This window comes from Felis catus, chromosome D3 (genome assembly GCF_018350175.1).
Source record: "Felis catus isolate Fca126 chromosome D3, F.catus_Fca126_mat1.0, whole genome shotgun sequence".
In the NCBI taxonomy this organism is placed as follows: domain Eukaryota; kingdom Metazoa; phylum Chordata; class Mammalia; order Carnivora; family Felidae; genus Felis; species Felis catus.
In genome coordinates, this window is record NC_058379.1 from 36,716,070 (window position 1) to 36,741,238 (window position 25,169).

Here is a 25,169-nt window from a genome sequence, read left to right on the forward strand (position 1 = left end):
TAAGTCATCTTTTGTAATTTTAGGTGAAATTCTTTGTTACCGAAATAGGCTCAGAGTTCTAAGACTGGCCTTACAGAGGGCCTTTGTTTCTTCCCAGGAGCTGAGTCTATAACCCATATGGGTGCCCTTGACTGCAGAATGATGCCTCCTTTAGGATGCACACACTGTCAAGGCCTGCTCTGGCCATGGGTAACAGGGAGGACCACTAATGTACCACCTACAGATCTACTTAATCATGCTTCAGGTTTTTCGTTTTTCCCTGTCCACACTTCTTTACCTCCTTTTCCTTTCTCCCTTTGTCCAACTGGCTAGGAGTAAGTCTTTACATAGTAGGCATACCTAAATTAGGCCTCATTTCCAGGAATGCTTAAACCAACCCTCTACTACTGAGCGGTCTTCTTACCATATGGTTTCTTCATAGAGACAGAGCTGTAAAAACATTATCATCAAAATAAATAGATAAATAAATAAATAAATAAATAAATAAATAAATAAATAAATAAAATCAGAAGGGTTTCCTCTTACCTTATTATTGAATGTTATCACTTTTTGGAGGTGATTGTGTCCATTTGCTCCTTTCTTTTTTGTTCCTACAATATGTGCAAATACTGGGAAGACACATACAAATAAGAGTAACACAGGTTGAAAAGTGATATGAAAAGGGCATGACCAAGCAAAAGGAAGGAGAATTTAAATTAGCAGAGGGAAGACAGAATTGATGAGAAAACCAAAAGGGGTCACTTGAGGTAGGCCTTAACAAATGGATAGGGATATTTAAGTCACCATCTGTCTTTGTATTTTTCTGATGTCAATGTTGGAAACATAAACGGGGTGTGTGTGTGTGTGTGTGTCAGGGTATAAACGGTCAGACTTTAAATTCAAAAGCTGAACTGTGTTGTTCTTTCATCTCCCCAACTCCACAATAACATCAAAAACGAGCTGCCTTATAGGCCCCAGGGGAGGCACACTGGATTTGAAGCCCCTCATAAAGTCCTATTCTCATAGTTTTCTCCCTTTTTGACTTGTCTCTCAGCTTCCTGGAAAAGCCCTATTCACAGGGTGTTGCCATTATTTTACCTGACACAGAACCCCAAGAGCAATTTTCAAAAATAACCATCAGTAATTGTCTAATATCACCTCTACTTGAGGCTGTGATACTTCACAGTTGGGGCAGACAAGAGGTGGCAAAAAAGTGAAAAGGCCGTTCTGGGGAATGAGATGTCCAAAGGGGCTTTGAAACACTTTGTCATGCCCTTGGGGATGTTGAAGGCCACACACAGGGGTAGGGCTGTGAGCATGTCTACCAAAGATCTGAGAGAATGGTAGTCTCTAGTCTGTGGTTCTTGAGGCTTTGCATAAGCAGAAGAACAAGGCTAAGGCAGACTGGTGGAGGTGTTCCCAAAACACACACACACACACACACACACACACAGAGCCCCTCATGAAAGGGTGGAAAATCTGTTGGTGCAAACCAATTGTTTCAAGCCAATTGGCTGAGAAAGTCTCTGACCAACATCACCTGAGCACTAAACTAATTGAGCAGAGATTTCAGTGGCTGTGCCTCACAAGGAATACAGAATTAGTCCAGGAAAGTCATTAAACAAACAAGTAGAAAAAACAACAATGACAAGTACAACAAAAAACACTTTGTAACAATATGAAATTCTGCTGGGAGTGGGGGGGATAGCTTATTTCCAGAGTTACCAGATTATAGTATATAAAATGTGCAGGTGTTGATAGAAAATTATAAAACAGGAAAAGAAACAGGAAGGTGTGGCTGTACATAGAAAATAAAGCAGTCAACAGAACTGCCCCTGAGAGGGCCTAGATGTTGGCCTTACTAGACAAAGACTTTAAATCAGTTACATTAAGTATGTTCAAAGAACTAAAGGAAACAAAATCTAAAGAATTAATGTAATATGACAACTATATGTCAGTACATAGATAATAACAATACAAAGAAATTATCAAAAGAACCAAATAGAAACCCTGGAGTTTAAAAATACAACAAATAAAATTAAAAATCCATTAGAGGGTTTCTACAGTAAATTTGAACTGGAAGAAGAATCAGTGAACCTGAAGATATGTCTATTGATATTGTACAGTCTGAGGGACAGACAGAAAATAGAAGGCAGAAAAGTTAACAGAGCTTGAGAGACCTGTGATACAGCAAGAAATGTACTACAATGCACAATAAGAATCTCAGAAAGAGAAGAAAGAGAAACGGGGCAGAAAGAATATTTGAAGAACTAATTGCTGAAAATTTCCAAAGTTTGATTTAAAAGCCAACCTTCACATCAATAAAGCTCAGTAAATTCAGACTTGATAAATTCAAGGAGCTCTATACATAGATACCTGGTCAAATTGTTGAAAGACAAAGACAAACGTGAGAATCGCGAAAAGAGCCAGAGAAAAATGACTCATAATGTACGACAGATCCTCAATGCAATTAAGGGCTGTCTTCTCATCAGAAACTATAGAAACCAGAAAGCCCTTGGAAAATATATTTATGTGCTGATAGAAAAAGATTGTCAATGCAGTCTTATATCCAGCAACACTATGCATCAAAAATGAAGGTGAAATTAACATATCTTCAGACAAACAAAAACCGAAAATTTGTTGCTAGTAGACAACTTCCTGCCCTGCAAGAAATAATAAAGGATGCCATACAGGCTGAAGTGGAAAGGCACTCAACGTTTATTTGAATCCACACGAAGAAGTAAAGAGCGTGAGTAAGTGTAATTGTATAGGTAAATATAAGAGGCAATATAAGTGTATTTTTTGTAACTATTTTCTTCTATCTGATTCAAAAAACAACTCCATAAACAATATTTACAAAATTGTGTTGCTGGATTTATAATGCATAAAGATGTAATTTATATGCCAATTATAGCAAAAAGGAAGGGAAAAGGAATACAGATATATTTGAGCCAGTTTCTCTCAATTTTATTGAAACTTAGTGTTAAAACTAACTTGATTTAAGTTAACATTGAACTTATGGCATATAGTCAAAACAGTGCTTAAAGAGAAATTTATAGCTGTAAACACCTATATTTGAAACAAAAGAAAGACTTCAAATCAATGACCTAAGTTTTCACCTTAAGAAACTGGAAAAAGAAGAAAAAACTATACCCAAAACAAATACAAGGAAGAAAATAATAAAGATTAGCACAGAAATGAATGAAATAGAATATAGAAGAATAATTATGAAAATCAACAAATCAATAGTTACTTTTTTGAAAAGATCAATAAAATTGACAAACCTTTATCAAGACTGACAAAAAAAGGAAGGAAGGAAGAAGAAAAGAAAGAAAGAAAGAAAGAAAGAAAGAAAGAAAGAAAAGAAAGAAAGAAAGAGAGAAAGAAAGAAAGAAAGAAAGACTTAAACTACCAAAATTAGTAATGAAAAAAGGGACATCACTGCTGTCCTTACAGAAATAAAAAGGGTTATAAGAAGGGGTGCCTGGGTGGCTCAGTTAGTTAAGCATCCAGCTCTTGGTTTCAACTCAGGTCATGATCTCACATTTTGTGAGTTCAAGCCCCACATTCGGCTCCACACTGACAGTGCAGAGCCTGCTTGGGATTCTCTCTCTCCCTCTCTCTCTGCCTGTCACCCACTCATGCTTTCTGTCTCTCTCTCAAAATAAATAAATAAACTTTAATTTTTTGGGAAAAAAAAAGGTTTTTTTGTGGTTTTTTTTAATTCTAGTAACTATGGGGTGGGTGACAATGGATGACACACATGGAAACAGCGTGGACAGAAAACTGCATGATGATGGGGGGCCCTCCTCTACACACACACACATATATACACATTTACGTAGCATAAGGCTCAGAAGCTTGATTCAACATGGGGGTTGCTTCAGACTATTTGAGGTAGAGCCCGTGCTAGATAGGGCTGATGCTTCTATTAGAGTATACGAGAAAATAAAGAATTATATTATTTCTTCCACATTTGAGACCCACACATATTCCATTATTTTAACAAATGAAAATTCCAAACAATAAAGTCAATATCACTCATAATGATAACACCTAGAGTGATAGCTACCATCACTGTTATAGAATTATATCTACTTCCAGTCTTTGTCTGTTCATGTATTGTGTGTAGAAATCTCAGATATGCAAGAAATGCAATTTATTTTCCATAATTCACCTTAATTTTTATTTCTCATTCTACTGGCAGCAGAAACTAATCTCAGTCAATTCATGATTTTTCCCTGCCCTAGGATTGCATCTAAAAGTTCCAGGGAGCTTGCATAGAATTATACTCCTACCTGCCAGGTTCTCAATTGTTGGTCCTTGTAGGAATCATGACGACAAAGTCTCTCCCGGTCTGACTTCTCCCTCAGGAAACTTGGGCAGGTTGCCTGTGATGTTCTGGAGTTTTCAAGACCTGTTACGGTCCAAGGTCTTTCACCACAACTATGTCCCACCAGGGATAAGGGAAATTATGCTTCTTGATTTATACTAGAACTTGGCCCAGATTCACCATGTAGATATTTCTTCTTTTGTTTATTGGGCAAGGAAAAATTTGGGCCCTATCTAGCTCTCCCAGGTTTGGCCTGATTTGGGGACACAGGTTCCCTGTGAAGTCAGATCTCCAAACCTGTCAACGAGTTTTGTCATAAAACATCATTTCACTGTATGGAAGAAGCATAATTTGTAACCATTTTCATATATATTTATATCATTATTTTTTTACTTTACATTCATATATGTTCATTTGACTATATTTGTAGTGAAAGCTTTATCCATAGCTACTGTTATTTCTTTTTTTTAAATATATGTTCTTAAGATTTTTTATCTTTTAAGTAATCTCTACACCCAATATGGGGCTTGAACTCAAGACCCTGAGATCAAGAGTCACACATTCTACTGAGACAGCCAGGTGCCCCTCCATTGTTGTTTCTTTCAGAGAAATTCCTGGAATGACAATTTATGTGTTAAAGACTATACATATTTGGGGGCTTTTCTATATGTTGCCAAATCACACTCCAGAAATTTACCTTTCAGTAGCAGTGTATGAGAATCCCCACTTCCACACAAGGTAGAAGATTTAGCAATAAATTAGTTACACAAGTCATATCCTTATTATATATTTGTGTGCAATTTCTGCCGACTATTTATGATTCTATAAGCTAAAAAATACACTTTGATAATTTTTTAAATAACCAGTAGAAAACTACTAACATAGTTCAGGGTTGGAAATGAGTTTTGTTTTTTGTTTTGTTTTGTTTTGTTTTTTTAATGGCTAAAATGTGAGGTTGTTCATGAAACCTGTGGCTAAGAGGTCACTTCTTGGCAGGGCTTCGACAAGGTTACTGAGCAGCCCTCCTCCTCCATTCATTGATATAGAATTTACTGAAAATAGAAAAGGTCCATAGCAACAATAATTACTGTTGGCTTTGGTAAGCAGAATGGCACTCCAGAGAAGTTCACACCCTGGATGTGAATGTGTTACATTCACAGGGACTTTGCAGATATAATGCAGATTATGAACCCTAAGATGGTGTGGACCATTTCCTGAATTATCCTGGTAACAGGAAGTCGGAGAGATTCCAAGTATGAGAAGGATGACTGCCCAGTTGTTGGTTCCTATATGTAGAAGGCCATAAGCAAGGATCAGAGACAGATATCTAGGAGCTAAGGGAAATCTCCAGCTGGCCGTGAGAAAGAAAGTGAAAACCTCACTTTACATCTGTAAGGAACTGGATTCTGGCAACAACTTGAATGGGTTTATAAGTTTACAAGATTCTTTTATGAGCTTCCACATGAGATCCTAGGCAGGTGATACTTTGATTTTCACCTGTACTTCTAACCTACATAATTGTAAGGTACTATATGTGTGTTATATTAAAATACTAAATTTGTGATATTGGTTACTGTCGTGGTAGAAAACTAATACATAGGCTGGATAAATAGATGAAAGAATATACATAAATGTATACAAATGAATGAATGAATAAATGAAACAAATGTTGTGGATTCCCAGATTCCCTTTGAATCATTCCTTTCACTCTGCAGATCCATGTCAAAGTTTTGTCCCATCAGTGGCTTCCAAGAGGAGACAATTATTTCTGACCTGTTATGATAAGATTTATTAAAATTTCTAGTGTGTAGTAGGTATTTTGTGCTTGTGATTTCTCATAATTATCATTTGAAGAATGTGAGCATTTCTCATCCAGTACACAAACCATTACTAGTCTCACCCAGTGAATTCAGAATTAAGCACCTGCATACATTCATTTTTTCTTCCCCAACAGGTATTTACTAGATTCCTGTTCTAAGTATAATTTTCTGCTAGGCTCTGAAGCCATTACAAAAGAAATATAGATAGCTTCCAAATGAAAAAGTGACTTATGTTCTAGAAGTCTATTTCTAAGGACTTTGGCACTCAGAACATATTTCCACATAGAAACTATTCTAAAAACATTGATTCTGCACCTAAATCAGCCTACAAAAGCTCATTCAACTCAAAAGTTACTTGAACTAAACCTAAAATAATTTAGCCGGTATTTATTTTTTCCATGGGGGGAAAAAGTTTCAATTCTTCAATTTGTCACGTTAGGAGCCCAACATTCTTCCCAGAAGAACTGACTCTGTCAGCAGTGATATTGTGCATCACAAGTTCTATTGAATAATTCACTTAGAAAAATCTTTGTTACATGTTTGCACCATCTTATTTTGTTTTGTTTGTTTTAGTTTTCTGTATCTACATAACCAGTTATCCTCATGTTGGATCACCTTGTTCTCTCTTCCATGTCCACTATCTTCTCTCTAGTTGCTTTTATTACCTCCAGATTCTGTAATTATCATTGTTAATTCTGACTATCTATACAGCTGACACCTTAGATATTTCATTTCCTAGAAATTCTAAATGAGAAATAAATGACAATTAGTGCTACTGAGAGGTCAGTGCTCAGACACAGATTCCAAGTTTCCTTTACTTTTCATGTATTATCATTGGTTAAGGTGGTGATACTCATCAGAAATTATCTGTGATAAGACATCCCAAACATGCCAAGCAATGTTTTCCTACTTGGAGACAAGTTATGTATGTGTACCTGGACATTCCAATAGGTAGGTTGATACATAACCTACAAAATGTGGTATATGGAGAGAAGTGATATGGTATAGACAGAGATATCAGTTACATACAAAACTTGTGGAACGGACAATAAATATTTTAGGAGTTAAGAAAATAACTTTTAGGAGTTAAGAAAATCAAGCTCGTGCTTGATTCAACCACTCAACAATCCCCAAATGTATGGAAAATATCTTTGCCTATAATTTTATCTCTTCCTATAGATTGCTTTTCCCCCATCTTTGCCATCCCTATATATATAAATTTTACATGCCTTTATGACCCAACATATATGCACACTTTCTAGGAAGCATTCTCTGACAACCCCATCTTGAGGGATTCCTCTCATTTCCCCTGGCAACCCATCACTACTTTTCTTACCATGTAGTGGAATGCAAATGGATAGGTGTGTTCAGAAAACTGCAAGGATGGACTGTAAAAACAATTGTTTAAGCAAATTATGAAGTAAGTTGAGATTTCTATAAAAGAAGCAGGGAGAACACTTTAGATGTGATGAAGGTGGTAAGAGAAGATGTTGAACAAAGGCATTGAGGCTGGAAGTCAGAGGGATGGCTTTCTGGGAACAGAGGATTCCTACTGAAAATGGCAGGAGGTAAAATGTTCAAAAGTAGTTGGGGAGCAGATGGTGTGGGGCCTTTCACAAGGCCTCAGGGATGAAGAGCTTGGACTTCATCCTGAAAGCAATAGGAAGTCATCAAGTGCACTGTTAAAGTAGGCATTTAGGAAGATTAATTTGACAGTGGTATGTAAGATAGAGGCAGGGAACTTATTAAAAAGATATTTTAGTAATATGAAAGTAGCAGGTACAAATTCTAAAGGTCTTAGTCAAGTGTGCAACAACAAAAACAAGACCCATAACTGTCTTCATTTTCTATAATTCATTTTAACTTCTGGAGCTCAGCTCCACTTTTCTTGCTGGATAAAATTTACTCGAGTCACTTCCAGGTAAAACAAGTCTTATTCTGTGTTTTTTTTTTCAGGGTGTTTAACTCCATCATTTCAAGATAGGGTGAAAGGAGTGGGAAGATAGACAAAAGAGATGTTCCATTTAACTTTCTCCACACTATGGTGAAGCCTGTTCATGATTTCACTCATCTTGTGGTCCTCTGCATAGGCATGGGACAGACACTGGGAGCAGAGACTGTCCACACAGAATCTTCCTTCTGAGATGTGCCCTTATTCAGATGGTGAGGACTTTGCAGGTCCCTGTCTTAGACGATCTCAGTGTTCAGAACTAGAGGGCCATGGGAGATTTCCGATACCATCCACACCACTCCAGCTCATGACACTAGGTAGACTGTCTCTGGCTAGCATCTAAATGCATCCATGTTACCATTTTCACCTGGCAGGTTCTTCTTAATGATGGCAGCATGAGAGGAGGAAGAGGGGAATTTGTCCCCACTCTTACTGTCTGCTAGCTCCCAGCCCTGCTCCAACAGAACAACTTTCTTTGCATGGGTCCCCAAACATAAATAAGAGGATTGGCAGTGTCCTCTCTCAGGCCTCGTCATGAGGGGGCAGAAGCAGGGCACCACTCTTACACTTGTATTTATTTCTTTTTTTCTGGCAGCCCCTCCCTTGATTGCCCTCTTTTCCAGCTTGGAGATTCTTTCTTTAGACTAGGTGGGAAAGTCACACATGTGGATTGAATCTATCAGTATCACCTCTAAGATTTTGAAATTAAGAATAATGACTTTCCACTTTTGCTGGTTCTGCATGAAGTCCACAGTGGCAATGGGTGCCTGTCTAACGCTCATCTGGAGGGGGGGCTCTTAGGGAGTAAATGAGTGACTTAGGTGGAATAGGAGTGGGGCGTGTGTAATCACATCAATTTGTACTTGGAAATACTTTGTCACCACATAATTGTGATATCTTCAAGGCCCAGACTTAGGTGAAAGGAAGAATAAGAAGGAAAAATTAATTGGATGGGATTATTGTTAGCCTATGATGGAGATAATTCAAAGAAAGTTTTTATGATTTCAGGCCTGAGTGGATGGAAAATGAACAAAGTTGAGGGGATTAGGAAAAGAATGACAGACAGACAGACATACTAGTTGTTTATGTCTCTTGGCTAATATCCCTGAATCTGAATGACAGCAACACATGTAGAATGTACATTAATTTTATTAGTGATCTAAGATGAGCAGGCTCTAGAGTCTTAGTGAGTCCCCTAAATCCAACTCACTAAGTGGTTTAACCATGAGCATATCCATTCATTAATTTACCTTGAGGATAATATCTAACAGGATGACCATTAGTAGTCATTTGTGCCTGACTACTGGGCCAGTTCAATGGGAGTTTGTGCTTGGCCAACAGTTGGATCAGCAAGTTAATTAGTGAACATAGAATAAAGAACAGACTCAGCTGCAATTAGGGGTTATCCAACTACCAAATGAGACAAATTGCTCTCCTCGGTCCTAGGAATATTGCTAAGATATCCCTTACTAGCCTTTAGAATCAGCAAGATTCCTTCCCTAGAGATTGTGAGGACACACTGACAAATTCTACTATACTATTCATTTTCATACTTTTTATCTGTCATCCAAATCTTCTATCATTTCCTTATGACAGTTTGCAATTTCTTAAATTACTACTAATCTTCTACTAGTTACATTTTAAATTGATGGCTTCCCTTTTAGGGAAGCATGCTAAGACCCCTGGTGATATGTAGAAAACACCCTTGAATTGCTAGCAATACATTTGTGAATCATCTCTTAGGTGGCTTATTTCCTGCCATGATTCCTGCAGATGGCTAATCGTACCCATTTTGTGTTGATTCCTGTTCGCACTAACCTCTAAGCATGATAATATCTGACTCTGTCCTAATTTTAGGTAAAGCTTTTGGGGTTTTGTTGTTGTTTTTGCTGTTACCCTTAGTCTTCCTTTCTAAATTTCTGTATTTCTCGCATTTGCCAGAATTTTAAAAAGAAGGTGGTAGGGATTACTGCTTTCAGTTAAGGGTATATTGAGAATTTGATATGTATTCCATATTGAACTACTTAAAATAAGAATATGCTAATTACAGTCCTGTTTCTGCTCATACCACACTATCCATCAGTTATAATGTATTGAATGTACTTGCTGGTGTTTCTTTTTTCCCTACTAGACTTGGAGCTTCACAAAGACTGTTGTTCATCTCAGTGACTTACTTATCACAGGGACTCAATATATATTGAATAAACAAATATTAATCAATTCTACATTAAACAAAGGATATGTTAATTGTAGAGGCTTAAGGGGTTCAATACATAATGCATTGAACATTTTTCTTTCCTTCCCCAGTTTTGTTTTCCTTCCCTAATGAAGCATTAATACCCAGGAACTGGACAGATAGAGATAAAAATAATAGCTTCATCACTCTGTCCCAAGTGCTCAGAAGAGTTGGAACACATAAGTAGTCAATGACTATTTGGCTAATGAACAAATTTGTAAAAGCTAGGTTGAAGAGGGAAGCCTGGGTGGCTCAGTCAGTTAAGTGTCCGACTTCGGCTCACATCATGATCTCAGGGTTCATGGGTTTGAGCCCTGCGTCGGGCTCTGTGCTGACAGCTCAGAGCCTGAAGCCTGCTTCTGATTCTGTGTCTCCCTCTCTCTCTGCCCCTCCCGTGCTCACGCTCTGTCTCTCGAAAATAAATAAATGTAACAAAAAAATTAAAAGAAAAAAAAAGCTAGGTTGAAGAATGCAGCATAATAGACAATCCAATTGGCTTCCTGGTATTTCATTTTAGAATTCAAGTAACCCATCCAGTTCAAGGAAAATCTGGACACCCTGAAACATCTCCTGTAGAGATGGAAAGACTTCCACAGGAGCCTTCTCTAGGCCAGCTGGATCTGAGGGTGAGTGAGAGCTCGCCTAGCAGGGAAAGTCATCTTTCCTCTCAAGGAAAGGAGTGGGTGAGAAAGTGGGGAGAAGTCCCCTCATAGAATAAAAATAACTTAAAAAAAGAATAGAAGTCCCCTCATCAAAGGGGGATGAAGTGTCCTTTGTAACATTTCCAGCTTCTGGTTCCTGTAAGTCACTGAAAGTTAAGTGTATGATGTGTCCAGTCCTGGGGGACATAGGCAAAGAAACTGGAAGGAACTTGTTTTTTCCATTTATTTTACTGTGTTAAAATATATAACATAACATAAACATAACAAAATACATAATACAAAATACACATAAAATTTACCTACCTAAGTGCATTCATTTTGTTGTGCAGCCATTACAATCAGCCATCTCTAGAATCCATTTCATCCTGCAAACCCAAAACCACATATCCATTAAACAATAACTTCATATTCGCCCTCAGGCACAGGCCTTAGCCGCCACCATTCTACTTCCTATCTCTATGGATTTGACTGTGGCAGGAGATTTTAAAAAATCAGTATTATCACAAATAAATACTGGATTGGAGGGGTTAAGGGGCTATGGAGATGCCACTTAGATGTGTGCCTACAACAGGCTTCTTAACTCTAAATAACCCCAGAATTAAACTCACTCAAGCACCTGCCAACCACAGGTCCCTCCCATGCTCTTGGCCTCCCCGAAAGAAGCAGAGCAGCCTGGGATGTGAAGGTGCAGGTTAACCCATTCAGTGGACAGGCAGACCCTGAAGGGCGTCCAGAGGGGCCTGACCTGAGCATGTCAATCTTTCCCTCAAGTTATCCAGCGAGGTGTGACAAGTCTTCCCATGGAGGTGAAGGTGGGAGAGGCCAGGAGCCCAACTCTGATGGAAGTCCCTCCATGGGTCCATAAGGCCAAAGAATGTCAGGAAATGTGGACAAGAGACCTGGGAACATGATCCTACCCTCACTCTAATCTTTGTCCAACCAGAAAGAGGAAGCCAAAGCCGAAGCTAGGATGAGTTGGGAGGACAATGACAATTAGCTGGAAGTTACATCACACTATGTTCATCCATCTAATGCTATAAATTTAAAAAAACAAAAACAAAAACAAAACTGACCACCTTTGAAGTTTATTACTGACAACTTTCACATATGTTTGTTTCTAAGTTGACTTTTTTTTTTTTTTGGTGTTACAGAAGGAGTGAGTCACAATTCTACAATCACAGACTAAAGAGATTACTATCCTCAAGAGGTCACTTTTTCAACCCAGAGTGAATCAGTGGCCCGTGTCAGCTGCTGTCTAGATAAGCAATGGTAAAGCATTTGCAGAAAACAGCGACAGAGCTGGGAGAGGGAGGGAAGAAGCCAAGCAGACTTTCCTTGTCTATTTTCAGGCCTTCCTTTCCCACCAAGAGTAATGGATACCTGAAACACTCCCTCGCACATCTTCAAAGTTATTCAAGATTGCGGCTGGAAGCTGAAGCCAAGAGAAGACATGCTCGGGAAAGGCATTTTGTATGGACTCTAATGAAGCAGGCATCTCTTTGTTTTAGAAAAGCTGATTGCTTCTGTTACCAACACACTGAGAACGGATAACCTAGGCCTTTATTTGAGTTTTGCTTAACTTTAACAGGCTGTCACTTTTCTCCGAAAGCTTTTAGGGTCTTAAAGATTTTTTTACACTTGCATTAGTTGGAATTCTCTAAAAGTCTAAGGTTGGGAATCTGACGAGCCAGCAGTGGGAGGGCTGACTTTTCTGGGAAAATGCCCAATGACCCTATATCTCTCAGACAATACTTGCACAGGTATTTAATCAGCTCTCCTGAGGTTTTTCTCGCCTCTTCTCAAAAGATTGTATTGCATTTGGCATTCCAAGAATCTTAAAGAGAATAAGTACCTTGTTGAGTCAATGATGTAAAAAAATATTTTGCATACGAGGAAGGCTGCTCCCACAAAATCTACTTTTGCAGGCCACCCATGGTGTCACAAAAAGATTTTCCTGACTGGTGGTCCTTAAATATAGTTCTTACACTCTTCTATCGAAACAGAGGATATTTCATCTTTACACAGAAACCAATGCTTTTATACCTTGAACATAACCCTGGGACAATAAGAATTCTTGCCTAAGACCTACTTTAAGCAAAACCAAGTAGAGTTTGCAGCTTCTCTGCTGTTCCATGCAGGTTTTCTGTCCTCTTCCTAGAGGATTCAGCTCTGTCAGCCTCTTTGTTCATTTCTCAGGCTGGGGAGGGAGGAGGGAGTATAATCTGATGAAGAAGCCCCTGCTGGATATCCTTCCTCCTATCCCAGAAGTAGTTTCCTGTTGCCCATCACCCGCTTATTTTCCAAGCCTTAGGCCCTGCTTATCGTTCTTTGGGCCCTTCTTAGGAAAACTCTAGAAAGCTGCAAGGATGCTGACCTGGTGGGTCCTGCTGGCAGATGCGTGTTGGCTCGGTAGGCCTGAATTTCAAAACTCTCGGAAGACAAATCTTCTTAGAAAGCATTTTATTCTCTTTAGAAGTACTGATTTTGTACAATTCCCTTATTCCCAATAAGGGATTATTTCACCCTTAGTGGACTTTTGAAGTGATCTGTAATTCAGCTAAATAAATAAGTGGTGATAGAAAGCAGGCTTAACACACGTGACTCTAGAATCACGTTAGTCATTTGAAAACTGTGGCTTTTAGGAGCGTGGCCTTTGCATTGATGTGGCCTATCAAGCCGAGACCAAAACTCATAAATAAGTAAATTGAGTAAATAAATAAAATGATGTCACTGATGACATCGTTTTAACTGTATAAGGTATATATTTTTTTCTAGGCTTGGATCTATTCTTTCTTTTGCAGGTAACTAAAAGTTGTCATTTAATATGAACATTATGCTCAGAGGGTTGGTATATTTGGGTCTCAGCCACTTTCTGCTGACTGTCATGGAGGCAGGTGACTTTTTGCTCTGATGAGCTGGAATAAGCATGGCAATTTCAGTAAAAAGAACGGCTTTGAAATTTTGCCAGTTTACATACTTTCTGTGGATATCAGTTTCCCTATTACTAAAATGAGGAAAGCAGGTTTTTCAAGAGTTAAATGGTTTAATACAGGCAAAAGCAGTTACTTCACTTCATAATCAAATCCAGTAAATATCAATTCCAACAGTGAACTGGGAGTCAGTTTTCCTGTTCTACTGGCCTCTCTTCTACTTCCTCACAGTGTGACTTTCAGACTTAAACATATTAAGCCTCCGTTTCCTCACCTGAGAAATGGGAACCTAGAAATGAGATAGTTAGGCACAAATTGTTAGTGTAGGGGCGCCTGCGTGGCTCAGTTGGTTAAGAGTCTGACTTTGGCCCAGGTCACTATCTCACGGTTCGTGTGTTCAAGCCCCGTGTCAGGCTCTGTGCTGACAGCTTGGAGCCTGGAGCCTGCTTCGGATTCTGGGTCTCCCTCTCTCTCTGCCCCTTCCCAGCTCATGTATTCTCTTATCCTTATGCTCTGTCCTCAGCAATCCCTAATCTACTGCCTGTGCCTACAGATCTTCCTGTTCTGGACATTTCTTAAGAATGGAATCATGTAATATGTGGTCTTTTTTGTGTCTCTGTATTCTTCCACTTAGCATAGTTTAATCAAGATGCATCTAAATTACAGCACGTATGGGTACTTTAATCAGGCAAAAGAATATTTCATTGTATGGATATACCACATGTTGTTTAACTGTTCTCCATGTATCCATTCAAATGTTGGGTTGTTTCTACCTCTTGGCTATGATGAGTAACACTACCATAAACACTGTGTAAAAGTTTTTTTGTGGACATATGCTTTATTTCTCTTAGATATATACCTAAGGAGTGGGATGGCTGGGTCTTACGCTAACTCTACGTTGAATAGTTGAAAAAAACTGCCTAGCCACTTTCCAAAAAGGTCGTACCGCTTCACATTCTCACTGGCAATATGCAAACGTTCTTAAGGGGTTTGGAACAAGTCGCCCAAGAATGTGCCACTTTGGCATGTGGATTATTTTGAGCAGAAGACAATCAAGGCCCAAAGGGCTCAGGAAGAGCTTTTAACCTCCCTTTTAATTGCCTCAGAGAATTTAGATAGAGGGCTTTGTTCAGGAAGAGAGCTATCACCGCAGGTAACTGCAAAGAGTATATGCTAGGGGTGCCTTGGTATATTAAGCATCTGACTTCAGCTGAGGTCATGATCTCATGGTTTGTGGGTTTGAGCCCCACCTCAGGCTCTGTACTGATAGCTCGCAGCCTAGAGCCTGTTTCGGATTCTGTGTCTCCTTCTCTCTGCTCCTCCCCCACTCGTGCTCTGTCTCTCTCTCCTTCTAAAAAATAAATAAACATTAAAAAAGAAAAAAAAAAAAGAGTACCTTAAGCTGGAGGAGCTCCATAGGGCCTGTTTGTTAAATTCCTTTCTGGGGCGCCTGGGTGGCGCAGTCGGTTAAGCGTCCGACTCCGTCACGATCTCACAGCCCGTGAGTTCGAGCCCCGCGTCAGGCTCTGGGCTGATGGCTCAGAGCCTGGAGCCTGTTTCCGATTCTGTGTCTCCCTCTCTCTCTGCCCCTCTCCCATTCATGCTCTGTCTCTCTCTGTCCCAAAAATAAATAAAAACGTTGAAAAAAATTAAAAAAAAAATTCCTTTCTGTGTCCCATTGTCTCTGCAGGGCACGGCAAATATTCACTTGCCAAACATTTGCCCTTCCCATCTTCCTGTGAATTGTCTTCCTTGCCTTTGAAGCCCCAGACCTCTTTACCCTTCCCCTTAGCTCAGGATGGCCTATAAACCTTAATTGCCTCATTGTCTTTGAACCCCTCATGTCTATGTGAGGCTCCCATACTTACAAAATTAAATTTGTTTTTCTCCTCTGTTAATTGGTCTTGTGTCAATTTAATTAATAGGCCAGCCAAAAGAATCTACAAGGGGAGAGAAAAATTTTTCCTCCCCCACAGCTCCAATATCTTCACATCCTTGTCACCACTTGTTATCTGACTTTTGATTCCAGCCAATTAGTGGGTTCAGAGGGGTCTCTCATTGTATGTACTCTTAATTTGCATTTCCCTGATGATCAATACATCAAATATCTTTCTATGTGCTTACTGGCCATTCTTCCTTGAAAAAATGTCCATTCAGATACTTTGTCCATTTTTAAATAGGGTTATTTGTCTTTTTGTTATTGAATTATAAGGATTAATCATATATCCTGGATATAAGTTCTTTATCAGATATATACTTTGTAAATATTTTCTTCCATTTTGTTGGTTTTCTTTTCACTTTTTTGCTAAAATCCTTTGAAGCACGAAACTTTTTGTATTTGATGAAGCCCAATTGATTTATGTTTTTGTTTGCTGCTCATGTTTTTGGTGTCATATCTAAGAATCGTCTGCCAATCTAAGGTCATGAAGATCTGTCCCTATGTTTTCTTCTGAGAGTTTTATAGTTTTAGCTCTTACAATTAGTCTTTTGATCCATTTTGAGTTAATCCCTATATATGGTGTGATGTAAAGGTCCAATTTCATCCTTTTTATATGAGTATCCAGTGTCCCTAGCATCATTTGTAAAAAGACATCTTTTTCCTCATCAGATTATCTTGGCACCCTTGTTGAAAATCAATTGACAACAAATGTATGGGTTTACTTCTAGACTCTCATTTTTACCCCGTTAATCTATGTGTTTACTCCTGTGTTAGTACCATACTAGCTTGATTAACGTTGCCTTGTAGTAAGTTTTGAAATTGGAAAGTGTGAGCCTTCTTAATTTGTTTTTCTTTTTCCAGGTGTTTGTTTGTTTGTTTGTTTTGCTATTCTGAGTCTCTTGCAATTCCATATCAATTTTAGAATCATCTTGTCAATTTCTACTAAGAAGTCACCTGAGATTCTGATTGGGATTGCACTGAATTTGCAGATCAGTTTGAGGAGAGTTGTCATCTGACAATATTGTCTTCCAATCCATGAACACAGGGTGTTTGTCCAAGTATTTAGATTTTTAATTTCTTTCAACAACATTTTATAGTTTTCAGAATATAACTCTTGCTTTTCTTTTGTTAAATTTATCCCTAAATATTTTTTTATAACGCTGTTATAAGTGGAATTGTTTTCTTCGTTTCATTTCAGATTGGTTAAGTGAACAGAAATACAATCAATGTTTGTATATTGCTCTTGAATCCTGAAACCTTGCAGAACCATTTCACTGTTTTTTTGTTTTATTGTGTTTTTTAGTGGATTTCTTAGGATTTGTTTTTTGTATACAAGATTATGTTGACTCCAAGTAAAGACAGTTTATGTCTTCCTTTTCAATCTAGATTATTTCTTTCTTTCTCTTACCTAATGAGAATTTCAGGTATAATGTTGAATAGAAGTGGCGAGAGCAGACATCTCGTCCTATTACTGACATAGGAGAAAAGATCCAATCTTTCACCATTAAGGATGATGTGGGTTTTTCATATATGGTCTTTATCATGTTGAGAAAATTCCCTTCTATTCCTAGTTTATCAAGTATTTTTATCGTAAAATGGTGCTGAATTTCTGTCAAATGCTTTTTCTGCAACTATTGACATGATCATGTGAGTTTTTAATTTTTACTGATACGATGTATCATGTCAACTGATTCTCAGATGTTAAATCAACCTCACATCCTTGGGTTAAATCCCACTTGGTCATGGTGTATAATTCTTTTTATGTGCTGCTGTATTCAGTTTGCTAGGATTTTTGTGTCCATATTCATAAGACATATAGGTTTTTTGTTTTCCTGTGATTCCTTAGCTTGGTTTTGGTATCAGGTAATATTGGCCTCATAATATGATTTGGGAAGTGTTCTCTACTTTTGAGAAGAGTTTGTTGAGAATTCATAATAATTCTTTAAATGTTTGGTAGAATTCAGCAGTGAGGTTGCTGCTGGGTATGAGCCTTTCTTTGTGGGTAGTATTTAATCATCAATTAAATCCCTTCACTTGCAATAGGTTTATTCAAATTGTCTTTTTTTAAAGTCAGTTTGAGTAGTTTGTATCTTTCAAGGAATTTGTCCAAATTTGTCCAAATTTAGTTGTTTTATCTAATTTGTTGCCATACTACCATTCATAGTATTACTTTATGATCCATTAAAACAATTCTGTAAGGTCAATAGTAGTGTCTTCTCTTTTATTTCTGATTCTAATAATTTGAGTGCTTGCTTTTTTTTTTCTTGGTTAATCTACCTAAATGTTTGTCAATTTTGTTAACCTTTTCAAAGAACCAGCTTTTTGCTTTCATTGATTTTCCCCTTTGTTTTTCTACTCTCCATTTTGTTAATTTCTGCTTTAATTTCTATTATTTCCTCTTTGCTTTAGTTTTCTCTTTTTTTCCCCAGTGTCTTAAGGTGAAGGTTAAGGTCATGATTTGAAATCTGTTTTCTTTTTTACTATAAGCATTTGCAACTATAAATTTCCCTTTAAACTGTGCTCTAGATGCATTCTGTTAGTTCTGATATGTTGTATCTCCATTTCCATTAATCTCAAAGTGTTTTCTGATTTTCCTTGTGATTTCTTCTTTGGCCCATTGGTTATTTAGAAGTGTGTTGCTTAATTTCCACATATTTGTGAGTTTCCCTAATATTTTCCTGCTATTACTTTCAATATTATTTCATTGTGATTGGATTGTGATTGGATTGTGATTCTTTGCATTTTATTACATTTATATACTTTGTATTATTTCTATCCTTCAATTTGCCTTGTTTTTACTTCAGAATACTATCTGAGATTGTGAACTGTTGAATCTTATGTCCCAAATGATTACAGTACCTGTTTTATAGCCTAGCATATAGTTCATCTTGGAGAATATCTTATGTGCACTTGAGAAGAATGCATATTTTGTTGTTATTGGGTGGGATTATGAAAAATGTCCATTAGGTCTAGTTAGTTTATAGTATTCTATAAAGAAGTCTTGTTCAAGATTTCTTGACATGAACAAGACATGTTCAAGTCTTCTATCTCCTTGTTGATCTTCAGTCTAATTTCCTATCCATTATTGAAAGTAAGATATTAAAATCTCCAACTATTGCTGTTGAATTGTCTCTTTTTTCAATTATGTCAATTGTTGGTTCATATATTTTGGGTCTCTGTTTTATATATATATATATATATATATATATATATATATATATATATAATTTATATTTCTTCCTGATTCATACATATCATTATAAAATGTCCACGTTTATCTCTAGCAACATTGTTCTTATTTTAAAGTTAATTGCTCAGTATTGTCACTCCATCTTTCTTGTGATTGTTTTTTGCATGGTATTTCTTTTTCTATCCTTTTACTTCAATTTATTTGTATCTTTGAGTCTAAAATGTACATCCTAGGGGCACCCGGGTGGCTTGGTCAGTCCAACTCTTGATTTTGGCTCAGGTCATGATCTTGCACTTTGTGAGATCAAGCTCCATGTCAGGTTCTGTGCTGACAGTGCAGATCCTGCTTTGGAGTCTCTCTCTCTTCCTCTCTCTGCCCTCCCCTGCTCATGCTCACTCTCTCTCTCTCTCAAAATAACTAAACTAAACTAAACTAAAATTTATATCTTATGGTTAACATATAGTTTGATCATGCTTTTTAATTTTTTTTTAAATTTTGTTTTAACATTTGTTTATTTTTGAGAGACAGAGAGAGACAGAGCATGAGCAAGGGAAGGGTAGAGAGAGAGGAAGGTACAGAATCCGAAGTAGGCTCCAGGCTCTGAGCTGTCAGCACAGAGCCCTATACAGGGTTCAAACCCATGAACCATGAGATAATGACCTGAGACGAAGTCAGGCACTTAACTGACTGAGCCACCCAGGTGCTCCTGATCATACTTTTTAAAATTGAGTCTGGCAATCTCTGACTTTTGATTGGATTCTTTAATCCATTTACATTTAACATTATTATTGATATAAATGGATTCATGTCTGCCATTTTTTTTTTTTTTGTTTTTATGTTTTGTGTCTTTTTCTTCCTCTAGCCCTCCTCTACTGCTTCCTTTCATTTTGTAGTGTAGCACTTTCATTTGTCACTATATTTCTTGAGTTTCAGGAGTTGCTCCAGGGTTTACCATATACATCTTAATTTATAAAGTGACACTAGAATTGCAGTGGTTTTGATAAGGCTCTATTACCCATTTCCCTGACCACACCCAGTTGTTTACCTTTAGTAATTGCTGATTCATTGCTATTGTGCTTTCAACAATGCCCTATGGCATAACAATTTTGCTAGTAGTTTGAATCTTCTTTCCAGTGTCTTTTACTACAACTTCCACTGTTCCTGGGAGCAGTTTAGGCTTAAACTTTTCCATCTTTGTTGCAAATGAAGTCAATATATTTAGGAAGAGATTGAGACATATGGGTTTTACAGCCTGCTTTTCTCCCCCCTACGTAAAATCCCTAAAATAGGGTTCTGAAACTTGAAGTGGGGATTACGACAATCTTCTCTCTGATTCTGCTGCTCCAGGAGCTGAGTGCTGGGTGAACTGAGAAGTGTGCAGAGAGGAGCAGCGGCCTGAACTTCTCTTGGCTTGTTTCTTCTTTCATGGAGCCACAAGGTGAAGCAAGAGCTATCAGGGCTCCAGAATTCTCAGTGAGCTGTGACTAAGATACAGCTTCCATCCCATGCGTTAGAGCTGTGAACAGGAAGGGAATCCCTACTTCCTGACCACACTTGTCTAGGATCTAGCCTCAGCAGCAGGCAGTGAGAGGATGGGGAATGAGAAATACTGAGGTTCTGCTCCTCTTGGTAAGAAAACTCTCCTACTGGGAGCTTCCGGGAGAGACAGCCCTGCATTCTTGGCTGCAGCAGACTAGAGTGAAGTCGCCTTGCTAAGCAGGGAGACAGAAGGGAGAAGAGTCTTGGTTCACACAGCACAGACTCTCATCTTTCTTAGCAAAGTTTCATAGATTTTCTTGCATCGATGTTTTGTTCATTTGCTCTTTGCCCTTAGGACCATTTGCAGAGGCTTTAAATGGTTGTCTTTTCATGGTAAGTGTTTAATAAATGATAGTTAGCCTTCCCTTTACCCCTGTTTCCTCACAAAAGACAGAAAGGATCTTGGAAGCTTCTTCTAGCCAACAACTTTTATTTTAGTCTTTTGTAATTATTAACTGCTTTATAAAGACTTTTTTGATCATACCTTATTTTCCTGTGATGCCACCAGGGATCAGCTTCCTCCTTTATACCAGGTAGAATCAAGAACACGGCAACAGATGATGAGGAGAGCTGATTGAATACTATCTTTTTCCTGTGGTCCAGAATCCTCACTATCCTCTTATCCTTTTCATTTTACCCAACTCCTGGGGGTATTTTTAAATAAATAATGACTCACTGTTGCTCCTGGGTCCTCTCAAAAACAATGCTGGTTGGTTATTTATTCATAATGGCAAATTCTCAAGAATCTTTGTGAACCATAATAACACTCCATAAGTGCCTTTTGCTTACTCCAGTGTCACCAGATTGTTTTTTTCCAACAGTACAATTATTACCACTTCTTTCCCACCAATTCAGGTTCCTGCTGATGTTATACCAACATCTAAAGTTTGTACTTTGGTGTATTCGAACTGCTGATACAATTTTCCTACTCTGGCTGGGTGGTTTCAAGTTCTACTCATGCTCTAGTCCTCATATCCACTTTCTGCATAAACGTGGGGTCCCATTATTATGTGAGGAAGCCATAGCTCTGAGCAATGGTACGGCTCATGTAAAATCACATCACTGGCATTCCGTGTTGGGGGTATCTTTGGATTCCTGCAGAACACTTTGAAGTCTGTAACAGCTCAAATGGGGCTATTGCAAGTATTCCCTTTCTCACCTCCAGATTTGACAATTTGTCATGTGTTTGCTTCAGGATATCATGAAGACTACTTGAGATTATGGACCGTTGAATCTTATTTCCCAAAGGGCTACAATTCAAGGATCCATTACAATTGAGAATGGGGAGAAACATAGAAAGTAGATTTATACATGGTTGGTAGAGATCCAGTCTCAGCAAACAAGTGTAGTTCAGAGAATAAAAAAAGAAGAAAGGAAGAAAGCTCATGAATAATAGAGAAAGAAAATATTATATCAGCTGAAAAGCTAAAATTAAAAACAAAAAACCTCTGAAATTTTATAATGATTTTTAAAATATTGCAAAACCAAACCTCCTGTCAGATCAAAATGAAATCCCTTGTAATATATACTGCATGATCACTAATGTTTGTTTATGGTATTTATCTTTATGAATTCATTGAGTTCATAAGGGAGGAAGGCTAAAATAGTATTGGCTTTATCTTACTTCTCTTCATGAAGAAAAATGTCAATGTCATAATAAAGACGCTGCTTTTATATTATATTATGAAATTATACATTTTTAAAAAATCAGCTAGGTTTTAAAATGTTCTGATTAACAAATGCATAAGGAAAAATATCTTTATTTTTATTGAAAGATAATAGCATGGATATTAAAGATTATTTCTATTTGGGTTTGGAAAATAAATTTTGAATTGCAATATGAAGCTGGATATATTTATTATTCAGGAAATTCATATCAAATGAAATACTGAGGTCATGTTATGAAGATCTACTCAGGAGGCATTAATATTAAGTCTTCAAGTTTTACTTCCGGTTCTCTGATAGGCTTCAGTCTGCGTTTCCGCATGTGCAAAACGTGCCATCACCTTTCCCTCTTAGGCGAAGCACATTTGCCTTTTAAGCTTGCTTGGCTGTCAAACTCTCAGTTTTCCCTGGGGTTTGAAGAGATAAATAAGTGTTTTTTGTTTTGAAAAGACTTTTCTGGTCGTTGGAACAAGTAAGAGACTGGACGATCATTCGTTCTAGGTTCTGCAGGCTGCATATGTAATCAGGGACAGTGACAAGTTGATAAAAGAGTTCAAAAGAGAATAGGGCTAGTGGGAAAGAGCTTAATGCTTTTCTAGGAACGAATAGTGGATCATTGCTCTCCAAGCTGGCCTGTGACATTTGTTAAGGCGCTCTTATATGTACACTCACATTTCTGGTTATGTGTTCATTTCTTCATTTCGGATAGTTTATGCCTTCTACAGCCATGGATGCTCCTCACAGCAATGGGAGAAACAGAAAGATACAGACACAGTGACCTGCAAAGAACGGCAGAATCCTTCACCATGAGGCTGCCTTCTAGGGGCATTCTTGCCGAAGAGCTGTTCTGACTTCAGCTAGCTGAATCTCTCACTGCTTATGAATGACCCAAATCAAAGATATTTCCCATTTGGAGTGAGAACTCCAAAGTCATCGTCTCAAGGACAAATTCTAGGATTCTGTGGAAAGCTGAGTATTGTCATGATATCAAAACAACGAGAATACTGTTACTAAGTTTGATTTTCCTACTGATGGGTATCTTGCCATGTTTTTTTCCAGGCTATTTCCCGCAAGCATATGCTTTTCATTTGCATCAGAAATTCCCTCATTAAGATGATCGTGTCCAGTGTTCACTCCAGCTGGTGTTGAGCAACAGACCCACTGACTAACTGCATGAATGAGGCTTCACTCAGGGAGAAAGATGAGTTCCTTGTTATTTTCTCTTTGCTTTTGTAACTAAAGGAGGAAAACAGTGATATGCAGCTTATGTTCCTGGTGATTTGAAATTGAAGCACATAACACAGACAGAAGTTGAGTACAAGAACAGAGACAAAGGGTCTATAAAGCATACATGGATCAAAGGAGAATGTCAGCGTGAAATAGATCGAGAGTAAAGAAGAAAAGGGAGAAGTGGGAAGAAGAGGCACCAAAGGAGATCGGCAGCAGCCTGCCTGCGGCTGGGGAGGGCAAAACAGTGGGGGCAGTGAGTATTGCTAGTCGGAGGTACATTTAGACTTGGAGCAATCAGACAGAGGCGTGGGGTAACAGACCATTCCTCCATTTTACTAGCCCATTGAGCGAATAGTTAGTCCATTGACTTAGACTTGCAAAATGAACACCGTGTATAAGATTATAATAAGAACGGAAATGACTGTATTAAAACTAAGACTGGGTCTACGAGACAGAGGGGGAAATACTTAAGATTGTAGAGATCTAGATTAGCTCCGGGAGACAGAGCATGAATCAGTGTTTCCTGACTTTGTCACTTTCAGAACTTGTCCACATGAAGTCAAGATGGGGAATGTTTTGTCTCCTAACAAATGTGGGGAAGTGATTTACCATCTTCAGTTCCTGAGAACAGATGGTTGTAGATCATGCACAGCAGGCATCACGAGGAGATAAAGTGAGTGGTACCTGCATAGTTCAGTTTGAGAAACCTAATGGGTACCCTATTTCAAAATACCAACTTGAAGCCTTTCCATTCTTAAAGCTGCACTACTCTGGTTCGTGATGTATTTTCCTTTGCTGTTCACAGGAAGTGATGGACAGTCCAGTAGAATAAAGCGCCAGGTAGTAGGAAAGGATGGGGGTGGGGAGGGGATGGGGAAATGGGGAGAAAGCCACTTAGAAAAGCGTAGGGGACTTCTTATGACTTAGGAAGGGTTCCAAGTGTCAAACATTTTCCTTCTTTCCTTGACCTCAATTAGGTCACTGCCACTATCCTTTTATAAATATTTTACACGAAAACCTGGGAAGTTAATGTTCAAGTATCTCAACCAGGGTCATGCTCTACCTTCCCCCTCCAGCCCCCCGAGGCAATGTCTGAAAACATTTCTGGTTGTCACACTGGGAAGGCGGTGCCACTGGCACCTAGCGAGTGGAGGCCAGAGATGTCGCTAAACATCCAACAACATATAGGACAGCCCTCACCACAGGGAATTATCTGACCTAAGATGTCAAACGTGCCAAGGGTGAAAAATCCTGGTGTACTGACACCATCATATACACGAAAGACAGACAGTTCCAGGCAAATTCATGGGTTCATCCATTCACTCATCAGCAAACATTCAGCGAGTGTGTTCAAGGCAGCAGGCCAGGGGCTAGGGGACAATGATGAGGTGCACACAGTTCTAGCCTTTTGGAATCTGCCACTCTCAACAAGACCATCTTAGAAACATTCAGAGCAAAGAGAGATTCATCCCAGGTGCACCATCAGAGGAGGCTTAGGGACACAGCCGGGTTCACATGGGTGGGTGGTGGACACTCGGGAGGAGGAGGACACACTCTCTGAAGGAAGAAAAGGAGGAAGCATATTGCAGAACAGGAAGCAAACTCATGGGACAATATCGGAGCAAACTGGAGTGGAAAAGGGAAACACAGCATTGGAAGGCAGGGAGCCAGACTGCATGAAGTCTTGAAAGTCAG

General features: G+C 38.4%; 1 long non-coding RNA gene across 5 annotated transcripts in view; it reads right to left on the reverse strand.

The window, feature by feature from the left end:
* LOC102902579 overlaps positions 1-25,169 on the reverse strand; it is a 70,375-nt gene that overhangs the window by 16,273 nt on the left and 28,933 nt on the right. For 4 of the 5 annotated variants that reach the window (XR_006587943.1, XR_006587942.1, XR_006587941.1 and 1 more), the window contains 3 exons: positions 11,285-11,346; positions 4,278-6,085; positions 526-608 (listed from right to left, as the gene is read on the reverse strand). This is a non-coding gene — a long non-coding RNA (uncharacterized LOC102902579). The remainder of the gene's footprint in view (positions 1-525; positions 609-4,277; positions 6,086-11,284; positions 11,347-25,169) is intronic. The other variant, XR_002737278.2, reaches the window with a different exon arrangement.